This window comes from Alligator sinensis, unplaced genomic scaffold (genome assembly GCF_000455745.1).
Source record: "Alligator sinensis unplaced genomic scaffold, ASM45574v1 scaffold372_1, whole genome shotgun sequence".
Classification (NCBI taxonomy): domain Eukaryota; kingdom Metazoa; phylum Chordata; order Crocodylia; family Alligatoridae; genus Alligator; species Alligator sinensis.
The window spans coordinates 927,679-946,229 of NW_005842387.1; positions in this window are offsets into that span (position 1 = coordinate 927,679).

Consider the following 18,551-nt stretch of genomic DNA (forward strand, 5'->3'; position numbering starts at 1 on the left):
CCCCCCCCCCCGCCAGTTCCATAGACTTAACTGCAGAAGCAGCTCCTGCATCCTGCTTGAAGTGGCATGGAAGGTGCAGCTGACAACCACCCTGCCTTTACTGCTGGCTCATGTGTGTGCATGTAAACATGCATGTCATGCCCCCTGCCCCATAGCCTTGGATTTGTTTTCCCCTTTACTTCCCTTCCTACTTTTTTATAAGTTTCAATGTTTATTGATAAAATCAATTAACATTAAATTTGGAGGGGCAAGTGCCCCCGCCCCTTGAAGTCACCAATGGCTGGACCTTACCCCAGTTTGAATAAAAGACCTTACCAAGAGTCCACTGATTTGGTGGCTGGGACTTGTCCATTAACTATTAAAGCCAATGAGAAGATTGCAATAGGCTTTGGATCAGGCCTTTTCTTGTTACCTCTAGGCTCCTGCTTTGTGCCAGTTATCTTTTGCCTGCCCCATGCTGTTAAAGGTTTCATTTTGCAACCCTTAAGCTCCAAATGACTGTTCTTTAGATGTTACTATCATATTCATTCAATCAACTTCCCTGTCCCTCAAGTCATCCTGCCCATATCACCCAACCACTGATCTTCCCATTATGTCTAGCCTCCCAGGCCTAGACTTCATTTTTTGAAGGAACTGTCACTCTTTCAATGTCATTTCACCTTACTATTACTTTACTTTACAGTCCTGTAATCAGAATAGGATGTGTGGTGCATAATTCTTAAATCAATCAAAACCTATAAAAAGTCTCTATCTTTTAGCTTACAATTATATTCTCATAAATCCTTCAGTGCCATAAAAATAAATGTATTCTTTCATGTCGTACTTCTGTATAGTTTCTCCTCTACTTTTTGCTCTTCCCATTAGCTGTTTGGGGATTGATCTGCAGTGGAATGCATTATTTGATGTAAGAGATACACATTTCAAAATGGGCTCTATCGATCTCCTGTGGTTGGAGTATTTAGTTTTATGTTTCCTCTACCACTGGAAAATCAACGTATCCTTTTCTTTTTCATTTTGGAGGTTTTTCTCGGATTATTTTTCTTGGTAGCTTTATGCAGAGGTAAATGTATTCAGAGGTTTCAGTTTACTATGGGAAAATTGCTTTAAAAAGATATTACTGTGCAATGCACACTTTGTAAAATTCTCGTTTTATGCCTGTAAGCTCTTTGGAAGGTACCAGATTTCCAGTAATGGAGGATAGAGATCTCTGTGTTACTTCCAGAACAGCTTGTTGGCCACTAACTTATTTGGGGGTCAGAAGTCCCTCATCATGATAGTCTCTGAGCACCTCAGAATCATTAATGGCTCTTATCCTCACAGTCCCTGTGTGGGGAAAGGACTTATTATCCCACTTTTTACAATAGAGAAATAAGGCCCAGAACAGATTACATGACTTTGTCCAAAAATTTAATTTATGCCTCACTGTCCTGGTCTGATGTTCTCTCTGCTCAGTCCTGTTTCATTCCTATTGAATAGGTGAGCCATGTATACCCTTGAGACATGCCTATCCAAGCATTGACCTCATTGGTGAGCCTTCCAGTTGTGCATGGCATGGGGCTAGCAACTTGTTCCATTCAAACAATCAGACATGAATTGTGTTTACCACATCATAGGGCTGGATTTGAACCAACACTGAAGAGATGAAATATTCCATATCACATCACCAAGTACTTTAGCTCAATTAATTTTCCATGTGGTGGAACAATAAACATATTTTTAAAAATGAAAAATGAAATGTCAACAATAATCACAAACATAATGAATACTCCTGATATTCACTCAGATAGAAATCTAGCTCCAGCCACTTACCCACACACGTGAAATCTTGTGGGAGTGGGGGCTGGCAGGGAGGTGTTAAATCAACATTTGCTATAGAATATTTGGGGCCAGATCCTCTGCTGATATAAATCAATATAGTTCCTTTTCCCCAACTGGTGTAAACCAAAGCAGAGACAGTAATTTCAATAGAAAAGTGCTGCTTTTCATCAGCTGAGGATCTGGCTTACCAACTCCACAAAGCATGCTTTCAGGTATGCAAAGGGTACATGAATTACTCTAAAAATAAAACTATAAGTGCACACGCATCACATGTAGAATGATGGGATACTGCCCCAGACACAAATTCAAATACAGTCCGGGTTGGTATGTCAGACATACTTGTCTGAGATAAATACCCCATTGGCTACAACCCAAGATCAAGATCTAAGATGTATATTTTTAATCATTTTAACTTTCCAACTCCACTTTTACTTGAGAGTTTCAGACAGCATCACGGCACAATGACCATCTATTAAACTCTCTAATAATGAGAGCTGTCTATCAGGATCTGAAAGCTTCAGATTAAATGGCTTAGACTCTGGGGTTTGTTTTTTTTTACCCTCCCATTGATGAAGTTTCTTGGGAGCGTAACAACCCTGTTGTAGGTTGTCTGTCTGTTCTCTCATGTTTGAACTAAAAATGAGTCAAGCTGTGAAATTAAGACTTGCATCCAGATTCTGAATACTTCTCCCTCTCCCCTCCCCAGCATCCAGCCTTCAGGTGATATCACCCAAGACATTTTGAAAGAAGCTTCCTCAGAAGTACAGTCACTCAGCAATTATGCAGTAAGTGCTAAACATGTCACCAGTCCTAGTGAAGATCTCACCTTTGGCTGAAAGGAAAACGAGGGAAGGGGCAAGTGACCAAGGTCTCTGTTGATGTAAACTGACTCAGCTTTATTGGCTGCAGTGCAAGATGCAGTTTGTGCCAGCAGTATTTAAGATGCCACTGGATGCATCTATCCATTGAGATTGTGATCCCCCTTTTTACATTTCTACCCCACCTCTATCATGGTCTCTAAGAATCTGCAGGTATGTTCTTTTAAACACAATGTAGTAAAAAAATATACTAAAACACTATTTTTTCAAAAAAGTACCAGTTTTACACTGGTGCATTTCCACCAGTTCAGTGGAGTTGCTTCTTTTTTACACCTGGAGTAAATGAGAGAAGAATCAAGAACAATGAGTCCAGAGCTTCAGCCTATGACTACAATGGAACTACACTGCTTTCCTTCAGCTTGAGAAGATGACCCATATATTTAGTTCTCATTATTCTTTTCAGAAACATAAATTACATTTTGTTATATTTGATACAGCATGTGTATAGTCTTACATATATAGAGCTGATGGTACCCAGACACAATGAGATAAGGGAAAGCGTTTGGAAGTGGAATATCTTTATTACTTTTTCAAGGGGAGATTCTCATTCACTTTTCATTTCCTTTTGTGTTTCCTTTCTGTATTTGTGCTTTAACATTAGGTTTGATTCTTTTCCGATATCATTCAAGTGAAGGCTTACGTATTTCATCACAATTGTCTATTTTGTTTTCAAGGCTGAAAGTCCCAAACAATATGAAGCAGACACATTCATGCACATCTGTATTCCTTTCATCCTCCTCAAACAAGCATTTCTCTTTATTCCTATTCACCCTCATTACTTAATTTCCTAAAGAGGCTGCTGTTCTTTAATGCCTGAGTGACGTATGTCAAAATGTCTCGCTAGGCTCTCCCAATATGTGATAATTCAGTATATCCTGTTTCCAGAGCTGAGGAAATACATTTCCTTCACTTTAGCTCATTACTCTTTAGGAAATTGCTTTTCTTCAATTATCCTGACAAGTTGGATTTTGACAGCTCCAGACTTGCTGTGTAAAGCTCCTTCTAGCAGTCTCTACATGTTTCTCAGGACTTCTATATCATTCTTTTATGTCCTTTCCACGTGTTTTGGACATTTCCAAGCCTTTATGTATGGGTTTTTTACTTAGGGCAACAAACTTTTTCTATCAGTAAGGCATACTCTGATACTGGAACACCCCTTGCTCAAAAAGGACAGCTTGTAAATAAATTATATTTGAGCTTGTAATGTTGATTATCATTAATTTTGTCTAAAGTCTGCTTTTTAAATATTTTTTATGGACAAAATATATATAAGTTCCGTCACTTAAGTTGTTTCTAGTGTTTTATCCAGTCTTCTACTGTTTTACTTCAGAGAGCAAACCTGCTATAGAACCAAATGAGCATGTTCTCAGCTAGCTCCTCAGTACATTATGCTAACTTACATCTGCTGAAAAACCGGCCTGCACTCTCCACTTTGCATGATGATACATATTATCTTTAGGAGGAAAAATGGCCTAGTGGTTAAGGACCTGGGATCTGTTTACTCCTTCATCATAGACCCTTCCCTGTGTGACCTTGGCAAGTTTCTTCATGCCTAGCTCCCAAATAGAGCTTCCTTGTCCCACTTGAGTTTTCTGAGGATAAATACATTGAAGACTATAAGCAGCTCAAACACTGTTGGTAGCTAGGTAAGTGCCTTCTATAGATCGATGGGAATCTAGACTGGTTTACAATGACTGAATGTTCTAATATTCAGTTAAGTGCTAGGACAATTTTTTTCTTGGTATGCTTTATATTTTTGATCACTTCCATTCGATAACTTGGTAAATCACTATTTTATTCCAAGCAACTTTGACCCCAGAGAACTTAGAATGATCCAACCTCTACAAACTTCTGCTTTAGCCCTCACCTACCTAAAATGCTACCTTGCCTTTCACTTTTCTAATCATTATAGACATTTCAATTTCCAACATAATGAGCTTCTGTTCTTTCAATTTTGAACAACTTTAAATGATAGCATGAATCCGTGTCCCACTCTCACTTTAAGAAATAAAGCCTGAATCTCATTTATTTTTTCTCCCTTCACATCTAACTGGAAGTTATTTCAGGTTTTGTGACAAAGTTTAAGACCACCCCTTCCCTCCCTCAACCTATCCTCAACAGTGGAAGCTTGGCAAGGGTCATTTGTATGGTTGAGGCCTCCAAACATCTGTTGATGATACTATCTTGCTATCTTGTGTTTTGATCATATATCTCATTTTCAGGTGTAATGAACCTCTCTAAGCTGCTGCTTGTCTCATTTTCAGCTTTGAACATTTTTTGGCAGTTTCAAATGACAGTGTGATGGAAAAGGAAGCTTTGCTAGATGAGTCTACTGTTTTCAGGATCTTTTTTATTTTGTCATCAGAAATCTCTGTTTTATATTCAGATCTGGGGCTAACGTATAGGTGGGGGAAAGAATTTTGTAGGGGAGACTTACAAATTTAATCATAAAAGAGTCTTAAATGAGAGGGTCCAACTCTTCTCACACCAACTCTGCTGATTTTCTATGGAGCTGAGCCAGATTTATACAGAGTTATATAAGATCAGAATCAAGCCCCATTGCAATTATCACTCTGAGCTTTTGTTATTCCATTAGCAGTGTTATTTTGGTCCTAATTTTTTAGCTGCATCTCAAACCAGGCTCCAGAACTGCAGGTGCACTTTCATGTCAACAAATGTTTTGCCTGCAGTTAAATGTAGACACCAAATTGGGGGGTAAAATTAATTGCACCTGCAGATTATGCACACTTAAATACCTAGCTACTTCATTTGCAAGTACAATCAGGTAGTTTGGCATCTAAGGGCCTGGTTCTGCAAAAACTTATGAATGTGCATTACTTTAAGCATGTAAACAATCTTAATGAATTCAGTGAGACCCTCAGTGCTTAAGGTTAGGTAAACACATTTGCCTTTTCGGGGGGAGGTTCTAGGTAGGTCCAGTTGGAGGCATAAAGTTGTACATGCACCTTTGGGAGCCAGAGGCATAGCTGGCCGGTTCTAAACACTGGGCAGTGACAATGCATGGTGCTGGAGCAGTAATCAAAGATTTGCTGCTGCTGGGCAGAAATTATCACCTACTTTTTTTTCTTCCTGCTGCTGGTGTATGTGTTAAATGGCCATTTAAACACCTTAAAAAAAAGGACATGATATCTCCCCCTGCAGCAGGTAACCTCTGGCCACTCCTCCTGCACTGTGCACTGCTCTGCTGAGCCTGCTGCTGGAGCTAGAGCCACTGCAGGAAAGATGCAGAGTATGAGGGGTGATGGGATGGGCAACAGGAGGATGAGGCTCCCTCTCATTCCACCGCAGTCCCCATGCTTTTTGGGCAGCACTCGGGGCTCATGCCCTGTTTCTCCACCCATTGTTACACTACTGCTGGGGACAATTTATAAGAACTTAGATCTTTGTGTGTTCCACTCCTGTGGTTATTTTAGAAGATTTTTCTATACAACCTGTGAACTGCTTTATTTACAGGAAAGCAAGAAGTATAGTTAAGTTATTGTGGCTTGGTTCTGATCTTGCATCAATTGACATGAGTACAAACTCAGTTATCTTTAGCATACTTAATTCTGGTGTGAGATCAGAATTAAAGCCTGAGAACAAAACTTGCCCAGTGCATAGCTGAACTTACCCAGTGTCAGTCAACTTCAATGGGACCTGCATCATCTCATGCCAGAACTATATTTGGTCCTTGTTGGCTAACTTATAGGTGAGTCTCACAGTGTTCTGTCCTTCTGTATGATGTTCCAACCTTCCAGGTGGAGGAGTTCATCTCTAATCATGAGATGACATATCTTCCTCTTCTTTCACATACAGATAATGAAAGGAAGTTTCCCCTCAATACAAGAGTAACATATTAGAGATAGAAGAATCTTTCTTTTATTTCAGTTTATTCTTGTCCATGCTACTGGACCCTCCCAGTGGGGCTTCTGGTAAATGGTAGCAAAGCAGCGAAACAACTAGAAAAGGAGAAAAATGGCACTACTTACTGGAACTCACACTGAGGTTGGCAGACTTCAGATAAAATGTGAGCAATAACAGAAGGCTCAATCCTCACATAATTTTGATGGAACTACATCTGCTAGTGAAGACTACAAATACAAATAATGGTTACGGGATCAGGTCCAGAGTTAGCGAGTGCACCGTGGAGTCTTTGCACCTGGCAGTTAATTACTCTGATACTCAATTTAAATCCTATCTTGCTTTCATTCTAGTTAATATTAAAAATACAACCTAAGGAGTTTCCACATGGCTCTGATCACTGTTTCTTCTAAACAGGCCTTAGGAAGATTGTGATTGGCACTTTATTCTTAAAGCATAAAAACAATATGTACAAGTCGATTTTTATGCATTTTTAGTACAAGATGGCACAGAGTGGCTGCCAAATCAAATTGCCCAGTTAGCTAAGACCAGTTAGTTATCTCTCACTGCTGCACAGTTTAAAAACTACACCCCAAGTCCAGAAGTGTAGGATTGAGAATGTAATGCCTGCCAGGGTAAGGGATAAGGAAAGATTGGCCCTTTGAGGAAAGTTTATCCTTTGGTTCATATTTAAAATAGGAAAATTCAGTTTCAGAATTAGCGTATAGAAATATTCATGTTGTTACTACAGCCTGTTAGATTTTTAAGATAAACTAATTTTCCCCCTCATTACAGGTTATTGTAGTGATTTGACTATGATGTTGGTTTTCTCTGTACTGCAGCTTTAAAGAGCATGTTGGCTCTCCAAATGTAACTCCAGGCAGTAGCTTAAATGGGGTGGGATGAGTGGGACACCAGGTCCAGCTGCTGATTTAGAAGGAGTACCAGAATGGCAGCCCCCAGGGAGTCCCCATCATAGCAACAGCACCTAGGTCTCTGTGGTTAGGTAAGACGCTCTGGCACTCAGCAGCTTCTTCCTCAGGCTGTCCAGTATCTTTGTCCTGGGCACCAAAATCACTGCTTGTACCTCTGACTGCAGAAAATACTCCTGTTTGGTTGGCCCAAGATGCTCCAAAGTGAGACTTTGCTTTCTTTTATTGGAGGTTTTGTATTCATTTGCTTTTTGTTTGGAAAGGAAGTCATGTCTGGTGATTTATTGAATTGATATAGCACTTCAAAGTTCATTTGGTTCATAGCTCTGCCTATAGACCTACTGCATTCCCTTGGACAAATCACTACAATTCTTTATGCCTCTGTTTTGTACCTTCCCCATCAGATAATGGGAATATAATACTTCCTTTCTCCCACTTGTTGTTTGCTTTATCTATTTAGATTGTGAGCTCTTAAGGGCAAGGATTGTCTTTTACTATATGCAAAAAGCTTAGCACAATGAGGTCCTGGTAGTTCAGACCTGCCATAGTACAAACAATTAATAATTATTTAAATTATCTCACTCTTCTGTGCTGTTTTCCTTAATCTAATCTAAAATCAATTAGAAAGTACATGAGGGCATATAGCAGTTTCTGCTTGTTATCCTGGAAGTACATGGGAGTCTGGAATGCCCTGCTTCTTTACGATCAAAGTGCATGCCTTTAGGATGGTCCTTTGCCTGGGACTCAAAGTACTACTAGAATATATTTCGAGCTAAAGCTGTTTTCACAGGCTAAGGTTGTCTCAAAATTTCTTTCATGCCTGGCCAGTAAGAGATCACATGAGAGAAGTCACAGGGAAATCTACAAATAAAGAATGCCATTTCCTCTATTCCCTCATTGCTTTTAAGATCCAGTGTCTGGAGTGGCACTGAAGAGGGAAGTAAAATGGCAGCTGTGCTCATTTAATTTCTATGTGCAGGGCCAAGTAACTATTTTGTCTGAGAGCAGTGCAACCAGGACAGCATGGCCTTAGCATTGGGTAAATACTTGGCAGCTTATTTTTGTGCCACTGAAGCTGAACTAATGTTAGTATCCAAGCTAGCTAGATCTAAGCTTGCTTGGCCATGTGTATGTGAACTGCAGTCAAACAGTTGTACTACAGCATACATGTACGTACCCGATGTTTCAGTTCAAATGTCATTCAGGTTGCAAAACTACCTTGGATTCTGGGCAAAAAAAGCTCTTCAGGCGGTACCAGCTTTCAGTTGCGACTTGGTTTGTAACACAAAACCAGCTTTTGAAATGTCAACATTTTCCACAAACCAGAAATCTCAAGTTCTAGCCAGCTCTAGGGACAAGCACCAGTGATAGCTGGCATCATGCTTAGCAATCTACAGATGAGACTGAACAGGCATAAAAACTCAACTGTTGTCTTCCACATATGGGTGATCTATCCATGGCGGGCTGGATCCCTGGTGGCAGGCACCTGGGAAACAGCTGAAACATATATATAGTAAGAAACAATATCATTTATTTGTCCACACCTTTCAGCATTTTTCCACAGGGGTAAATTGGAGTGTGGAGCCTTATTTTCATAAGTGCTAAATAACCACCACCCAGCTAGCTTCAGTGGGAGACCTTCAAAGTGATGTTGTGAAGACTGAGCCATAAATGTTGCTGAACATTCTGGGCATGTGAAGCATGAGGTACCATAACTGTAAGCAATAGTAATAAAAAAAAGTCATTAATAAGGCTATGGTGTCACAGCAGGGTGCTCCACTAACATTTCACCCTTGGATATTTGACTTGAAATCTTGCTTGTGGTTTCCAGTGAAACTGAGGTTGGGGCTCCTACTCAGCTCTTCTAAGAAGGCAGTGTGGCCTTCTAGATAGTGCACAGGATTGAGATTCAGGGAACTGCTGGGGTTCTATTCTTGGCAGTACCACTGCTGTGTGGCCTCAGGAAAATAACTTTCCTCCTTGTGCCTGTTTCCCCATCTGTAAAATGGAGATCATGATATTGATTTTCATATAAAGCACTTTGAAATTGATGAGAAAAATCCGTATGCAAGAACTAGGTATTAATTACTAGTTTGTATGGGGTATCAGATGACTCTAGGGCACCTGGCCTGTTTGGGTAACCACTGTTTGTAGAAGCCCAAAACTGGAAGAAAAGGGATAAATCTGTTTACAAAGCTATGAAAAGAAACAGGCTTAGTGTCTACCTGTTCCAGACAGTGGTACTAGTCTCACTCTCAGAAACCAAAAGTGCCTATCCAAGCTCCCCTGGAAATCCTTTTGCTGGCTTCTGTGAGGTTTGGCTTTAAGCATGCAATTTCATTAAACCAGTGTAGCTTCAGTGAAAAACTGGGTGACCCAGAACTGATAAACAGTGTCACTACACTCCAGAATCTGGCCCGATACACCTTTCCAGACAGCTGACCAGGCAGGTGTCTCCAGTGCTGCAGCTGAATGTGGTGAGGGTTGCCATTAGGACAATGTTTGAAGAAACAAGTAGGACAGAAAGACACTCAGAAAATTCAGGTGATTAAATCTTTCCCACATTTGGACTTTGTTCATTCTCTTTCCTCTCTTCACAGAAAGTATCTCTGGCAAAATTGTGGACAAGACACTAGGCCGGGCTAAGTCAGACAGTCAAAAAGCCCGAGGCTGAATCAATTCAGTCTGCAGGTTAGTTGAAGCTGCAGAGATTAAACTGAGAAGCACATGAACAGGCATTCACTTTTGATTCAGAAAATGAGGCCACATGCCTGCAGTGGCTCTGGCCAGAAGCTGGGGGCCACAAGAGCAAACCTGCCAGCCACTGCCAAAGGGAAAGGACTAAAGCTCCAAGGCTTTTCCCCCCTCCTTGCTCGAGTGGGCAGCAAGTTGTGGGGGGTGGAAAGGCAACAGCCTGGGAGGGACTGCCCTACCCCTGGTAAACCCCAGCTGGGGTCTGGGGGGTGAGGAGGGGCTTTAAGCCCCCTTCCTCAGCTCAGTACACTGTCCCTGGACCCCAGCTGGTTCAGTTCAGCTCAGCCTGGTTTGGCCCAAAGCAGCGGTGGCGGTGGGAGCAACTGGGCTGTGATTCAGCTGCAGACCCTGCCTGCTACTGAATTAATTGCGGGTTGAATCTCAGACCAGGGTTGGGCCCCGTTGTAGGGAGAGCTCTGGTGGCCACTCTAGGCAATGTGGGCTGGGGGTCCAAGCTCAGGTCCCTCCTCCAAGAGCACTGCAGCAGGGCATGAGGAGGGGACGGACCATGGTGTGGAGCCGAGACAGGGAATTAGCCATGTCTGTGCCCACTTGGTTTCTGGCTAAAAACAGTTTCAGCTCCAAGTGAGCTTCCAGGGTGGTGGTGCCTGTGACCATGCCTGGCCATATGCCTGTGGAGTATGTGGGCAGAGAGAGCCCTGTTTTGTCAGTCCCAGGGCCACGGCTGGGCTATACTAGTGGAGGGTGGCACTGGATGGAGTCGACCACACCCACAAGACAAACCACCACGGCGCTTTGCGAGCTCTGGGAGCTACCAATAGCCTCGGCTCAGCCTTAAGAGCTGGGGTCTAGGCTCCCCATGGGTCAGGGGTCTCCATCCTGGCCCAGCCCAGCCCTGGCAACAAGGAACATGCTGGTTCTCCCAAGGATGCGGCCCGGCTTGCTGCCTCAGTGCTGTGGGGGAGCTGGGGTCCAGCAGGCTGCAAGGTGGTGGTCTCAGCTTGGGCTGGCCCACACTTTCCCTTGGGGCTCAGCGCCAAGCATGCCAAGCTGGGGCTTGTGCCGGGGTTGGGGCCACCCCCTTCCATACTGGGGCCTGGGCTGGGGGGATGTCTCCTTCCCCCAGGAGGGAACTCAGCATGGTCCATGGTCCCCTGCTGAGCCTGGGCCAGGCCACCTCTCGCAAACAGCACCTTGTGGCCAAGCCAGGCGCCTGGACCAGCATCAGCCCTTGGGAGCACAGGAGTGCCAGGCCAGTCTGGGCTCCCCAGGCTGCTGTGATCCTGCTTGCTTGGCCCCTCCTTCCCCAGCTCCATATGGAGCCTCCCCTGAGGCAGGCCGGATTGGGCCCCATGTGCAACTGGGTGCAGCAGAGCTTGTGCCTCTGGGCTGCAAAAGGAACAGTCTGCATGTAAGGGTGTGACTGTGGGTGCACGTGAGCATGTGTGCAACTGTGTGTACGTGTGAGTGTGTGCTTGAGTGTGACTGCCTGTGTGCATGAGTGTGTGCATGTAAGAGTGTGCGAGTGTATGCATGAGTGTTTGTGTTGCTCCCCCACCCTGTGCCCCACTCCTCACTCTAGTAGAGAGCAGGGGGTGTTGCCACACAGAGGCAGAGAAGGGGATGGTTTAAACCCCCTCCCTGGCCCCCAGATCCCAACTGGGGTTTATCTGGAGGAGCAGTCCCTCCCAGGCTTTCTCCACCCACCCCATGCCCTACCCCATGCCCCTATCCCCTCTGCTCCAGCAGTGAGCAGGGAATAGTCTGGCAGGGGCTGCCCATTCCCCCAGGCAGATTTGTCTGTGGTCCCCAGCCAAGTTTCCCACTGCTACCCCCTTGTCAGCCAGCCCTCACTGCTCCAACTAGAGAGCAGAGGGGCAGGGCCAACCCTGCTCTCTGGAGCAGACAGCATAGCTGAGCCCAGGGCTGCAAAGCATCCTGGGATTCTGGGAGGACTGAGATTTAACTTGAACCCAGGAAGGGGTCTGGAACAGAAGTTTCATAAACTAGTTTGACCTAAATCAGTTAAGTCTAATACTATATTCAACCAGGTTTATCTTAAAACAGTTTCAGTCATTTTGAAACTGATTTAAGTGTACTGAACTTCTGTTCTGTTACAGGTTTAAACCAGTTTCTGATCATTTAAACCAGTTTACATGTAACTTCTATTCTGAGCCTAGGCCTGGCATCTGGAAGCCTGTAGGTGCGCTCAGTGAGGTGAGGTGCTGCAGAAGCTCGTTGCCTAACCCAAAAAAATAGATAACATGAAATCATTAGACAGTGAGCTTTGATCAAAAAGAGCAGAATTACCTGCAAATGTGAAAAATCAAAAAGTATTGGGGAATGTGGGAACACAGGAGAGATAAGGAGCTCAACGTTAGCCTTCTCTTGGGAAGAAGCAGTAGGACATTAATAACTTACCTGAGCTTTTGATTTTTCACAAATGTCTATGAAATGAATGATTTGTTCGCTGTTGGAGGAGGATTTTGCGGGGGAGGGGAAGGGTAGCAGTTTGAGTTCATCAGCTTACCTTAGATAAGCAACTGTTTGATGTTGTGATATCTCTGCTGCTAGAATGGGCCGCTAACAACAGGGATATTCTGTGGGTACATTTTACTAGATTTAGCTGCATACAGGGGTTTTGTTAGGAAAGAGCTACTTCAGTCTAGGCAGAGATTATGGTTCTGGTCTCTCTGGAGACGTCATGCAGCAAGCAACTCAGTAAACAAGTGCATTTCCTTTCAGCCTTTGGATCAAAGGCACTTGGATAGAGGTGCTCTAAAATATGAAACGGAAAAGTGAAAAGGGAAAAAGACTCCGTGTGGTGATGATTTGCATTAAACTGAGGCAGCTGGGAATTTCTAATCAAGAAAAGCACTTGAAGAGCTTCTGGGACAAGCAGGGAAGGGGATTCCAGGTCTTCCATCCATTTCATCCAGGCATGGCTCTGAGGGTGGCAATGGCAGCATTCATTCTGAAAATAGAGGGGCTGGCTAGTGCAACTCTATATTAATTAAGCTATGGGGATATCAAAGCCAATGGAGTGAGGCCAGGAATGATTTTTGTCAGTTACGAGCATGAATGTATAAATATGTTTACAAAATACGTCTTTAAAGTATGTATGCATGAGGGTGGCATAAAATGTGTTGTCGTCCTCCTCCTCCTCCATATCTGGACTTTTCCATACCCCAAATATCTGAAATCATGTCCTAACACAATGACCAGCTTTTCTTCACATAAGTTTTGCATCTTAAGTCAAGGGAAATGTTCCTACTAACTTCATTTGGCACTAGATCAAGCCCCAAACAAAGTCAATTTATAGGTGGAAGGATGCATAATACAGTCCCAGTTAAAAAAATGAAAAAAAATGGTTTTGCTGCAATGAGTGTAGGCTATGTAGCATGCATGTGGTACTATGGTGGGACAAAAGACTTTATTGTCACTCTGGGAGGACACGTGTCTCATTTCTCATAGACTATACAAGTGTATGGGGTCTCTTGGAAATAGCAGGAGAGACCAATTAAACTGATTTGACTTGTAGCAAGCTGGAATCAGTGTGACGGCTGACCTCTGTGTTTGAATGGGTGTTGTCAGACTAGCCACACAGCAATGCGATTCGATTAGGTGAAACTCCAGCTCTTCCTGTGTCTGTTTCACGAGCAGACACCGAGTGTAGCAATCAGCACTGAAATGCTCTTCGTTGTATAGATGTACAGCAGTTGGGAATGGCTGGAAGCTCTCAGCTGTTGTTGATGATGTTTTGAAATGAGCCCCCACCCCTCAGTGCAGAATCCTTTAATGTTTAGTTCCTTACTGGCTGCGTTTGGCTTGATATCAGCCCTGCTGGATAAATGCCAGCGACAGAGAATGTAATCCGACAGTGAAGGATCCATCTACCCCTTTGTGCAGAGAAGAACAAGGAAGGGTAAGGTGTTGTACCTCATCTCAGCTGGTGCAGGGGCAGGTGTGGCCTGCACAACAAAGTTTTAGTGTCATAGCTATGTCAGCTAGACATGTATATTCTCTTTGGCATGACTCTTGATCTGGACACAACTATCCCAGCACAAAAGGGCTTTCTGTCAGCTTAGCCAATGTAATTTAGGGAGGTAGGGTCACTATAGGCAGAAAGACCCCTGTTCACATGCACTTGGGGGCTGTGCTGCCATAGCTATGCTGGCATAACTAGCAGCCACAGTTCCACTGCACTTGCACTACCCTTGCACACTTACACATTACACTTGCACAGCACTACCCTTGCAGTAGGTGGGTTTCTTCTTAAATGGCCAGCTGATGGAATCATGTTGTTACCTGAGAAACTCAGCTTTTGTTTTCAAAAGCTTTCATTTGATCTCATTGTTGTGGAGAAAAAACTGAAAAGGACTAATATGCTATTTTGTTTGATATCCTGATTTTTAAACTAGTGTCATGATTTTCTGGGATTTGCCTCATGATTCTTGAATGCTTAAGGCGGGCAGTCCTGCAGATGTACCTGAATTAAGTGGATCTGACATCTGAGCCTAATGGTTGGACTCTGGTTCTAGATTTTTGGGGCTGGTTGCTGTATTTGAATTTAGTTGAATCAAAACCCTGGACTCAAGATCCTTCCCCTGAACTGGGCTCTTTAGGAAAAAAAAAGCTCATCTCCAGCCTAGAGAGAGAAGGCAGAGAGCCGTGTTGCCTAGGCAGTGGACATTCCCATAGGTAGCTAGTTATCAAGGCTTCTGGGGGTAGGGATATGTGTCTTTAATTCCATATGGGGATTAAGCTACAGACCAAGAACCTTGTAATGTCCAGGGAAAAATACTGTTTGATAAAATCCCCTGAGCCCGGAACAGGAATCCATGTATTGCTATTCTCCTAGCAAACAGAGAAAATAAAATCTAAGGGCATTCGGAGAACTGCACCTGCACAGACAGATGATAAGTAAGCTATAAACACATGAAAAGCAACCTCCGATGTCTCAGTGTCTTACTGAGAGGAACCTTTGAGAGGCTGTGCGGAGGAGGGGAAAGACTAGCAAAATGCAGTTTCCAAGGGCTAGAATATAAATCCAGCAATAATGACCTTGGGTGAAAGCATTGGGATTTAGAAAGAAGGGGGAAAGCCATTCCATATTCTCCCCTCCTGCCCACCCCCCGTAGATACCACATTCACATCCTAGGATTCATGCGTCTGCCTGCTTATCCATGATCCATCTTGGATTGATTGCTCCTGCACTGAACGCTTTTCAACACACTCACACTTTCTCATTTCAGTACTTACGTCTGCTCTGCTCAGTGAGGCCTCTTTGGGACACTTTGCATGAAAGATGCCATGTAAGATAATGTTTTGTTTGTTCAGTAGTAATTTCATTTTTCAATTTGATGTGTAGGAAAATTCCATCATTTCCAACTCAAGTAATTTTTTTCCTTTTACTTTGTGCTATTTTAATGTTATATTTTTAAAAGCTAAAACCAGAAATTCCTGGCCTGATCCTGAGCTCATACTTGCTAGTGTGACACCAGCACTTGCTCATGGTTTACACTGGTGTCAGGAAGATCTGAATCGGGTCTGATGGCTTCTGCTGCCAGAACTTTTCTAGCACTGCCACAGGTTCTTGTCCACATGCCTAGAGAAAATGGGAACTGTGGACCTGACCTTTTCTCTAGCTTTGGTCGTGTTTTCTAAACATTGATAGCATCCTGTGTACTGAGAGCCATTTGGTAAAGTATCTTAAGCTTTGAGCAAAATATTTGGCATTTGGGACTTGTAATAATCTGCAGCTCTGTTCTCTGTCATGGCCCATTTTCCTACTGGAAAGCCACAAAACAACAGAGCCTTTCTGACCAACATACCAGTAATGTTCTTGGAAATGCTCCAGGTTAGACTGAGTGATTCAAAGGGGACCTTGACAGGGCTCAGAAGCATCTGGCAGAACTGAACATAGAAAGATGCAGCTAACTTTTTAACCTGGTGACAAGAGGCACTTGAAAAAAACCTAATAAAATACATTCCTAATAAAAACATTAACATTCATATTTCTGTTTTTCTCTGTAAGTTCCACTAGATGGAGCTCTGGGTTTGTGAACTGGTAAAGACTGGGTTGACTAGCAATCTTCAAATGCACTTGCCTTGTTTCCTTTGGCCATTGAGTTGAAGAGAAACACAGCTTCTAAACTGCAGCCACCAGCGGTTCTGCTCCCCTGACCAGCAAGTCCCCCACAGTGGTACTCAGGCCTGAGATGCCTGGAAGACGCAAGAGAAAACTGTCTCCATTGTTTTTCAATGACTGTCAACTAATTCCAATAGCCACAAGTGAATGATCGATCACCAAAGGATGTTGGAGTAGAGCATTTCACCAGGTATTAGTGTTAATTTGGAGTGAAAGAGAAGGAGCAGTATCCTCATTGCATCATTAGGCAGGAGATTTAAGACTGAACAAGTGACACATCCTAATAGCTTTTACAGTAGCCAATCTGCATCCAGAAACAAATGCATACCTAGGAGGCTTATAGAGCAAAGCTGTACCTCACTGCAAAGGCAAGACTTAAATGTTTTTTACCCATCCATGCTTTTGCTGGATGGGGCGTGGAAGGCAGAGCTCCAGAGCTCACCTCTTTACAGCAGACAGGTGCTGAAAAACCACGCTAATGGGGGAGTAGCTTTGAAGATTTCAAGGGTGGGGGTATCTTTGTAACTCTCCTCTATTTTTGTAGGCTGCTTTATGCAATGTGGGCACCAGCTTATGTCTGCAGCCACAGAGCAAGGGATAGTAGTGCTGACAGTGTATTGATACAGTCACCCATCATGATGACATTTTCCCAAGGACCAAAAGATGAGATAAAACTTCAGGAGCTCTTCAGCAAGCAAGCTGTATTATAAGGCTTTTTTCTTTCTACTTCTGACATCTTTCCTCAGTCAGTCTGTAAGAGCTGGTTGTTGTCAGCATTTATAATATAGTTCACAGAGACAAGGGCCCCATTTTGTTAGGTGCTGTTCAAATATGGAACAAAGAAGTAGTCCCTGTCCTGAAGAGCTTACAACCTAGGACTATATATAATGGGTGTGTGGGTGACACAAGCAATGAAACAACCCTGGTTTATATGACAACATCATGCCAGTTGCCTAATCACTATGTAGTCATCCCACCAGAGGAGACTTTTAAGGAGGGATTTGAAGGAGGACAGTGAGACAGCTTTTCAAATGCTTGCCATTCATTAGAGGTGACATGGGAGCAATGTAAAGGTTTTTTACCGGGAGTTTACACTGGGAGTTTTTTCAAATGGACTCCAAATCATCTGTTTTAGGTTTCAGAGGTTATTGGATACCAGTTATTTACTTATATTATTTAAATACTTCATATTATTGCCATACAAGCACAACTGATGTTCAGAATTTTGTTTTCATATGTGGATCACCAATCTCTGAGCTCCCCTGCTGTTAACTAATGAATATTTTTGTTTGATCTGTGGACTTTCTTCTTGGCATCATTGATGGTGATGGCAGTGCTCTTGTCATTTTGATGTCTGGAGCTTTAGACACAGAGGAAAATGCAGTGTTTAAGTGGAGAAGGTCTGACATTTCATTTTCAAACATCTAAGCAAAATACTACAGAATCATAGAGATTCTGGCAGTTCCCCTTTCAGATGAGGAGTTCAGTATTAGTTAGCAAGGTTGGGATGCCAAATATAATATTTTATACGCTGAGTGAATGTAAGAAGTTGGGTGCAGATCCACAAAGGTATTTAACAATCAATAGGAGTTAGGTACATAGATAATTTTGTGGATCTCAGTCTTCCTTACTTAACTAACAGAGTTTGGGTGAGCATAGTCTCAACTTCCTGTTTAATCACAATTTCTTTATAGTGCTAGTACCATTGTATATGCCATTAGTGAGACCATTACAGGAACACAGTGTCCAGTTCTGGTGTCCATGTTTTTAAACAGATGTTGCCAAATTGGAAAGGCTTCAAGAAAAAGAGCTAGAAGAATGATTTGAGCTCTGGAAAACTTGCCTTTCAGGGAGGCACTAAGGAAACTCAAGATAATTTAGCATAACAAAGAGAAGGTTAAGAGGTGACTTGTCTTTAAGTACTTATATAGGAAGAAGGTTTTTGATAGTAGAAGGTGGTTTAATCTAGCAGGCAAAAGGCTAATAAGATCTAGTATTTGAAAGCAGCAGCTAGACAAATTCAAACCAGAAATACGGCACAAATTTTAACTTTTAGGGTAATTAATCACTGGGGATATAGAGAAATCATAGATTTTCCATAACTTGAATATTTAAATCAGGATTGGATGTCTTCCTAAAAGATATACCCAGGCTACACCAGAAGTAGCTCAAAATTATGGGCTCAGAATTCTGAGG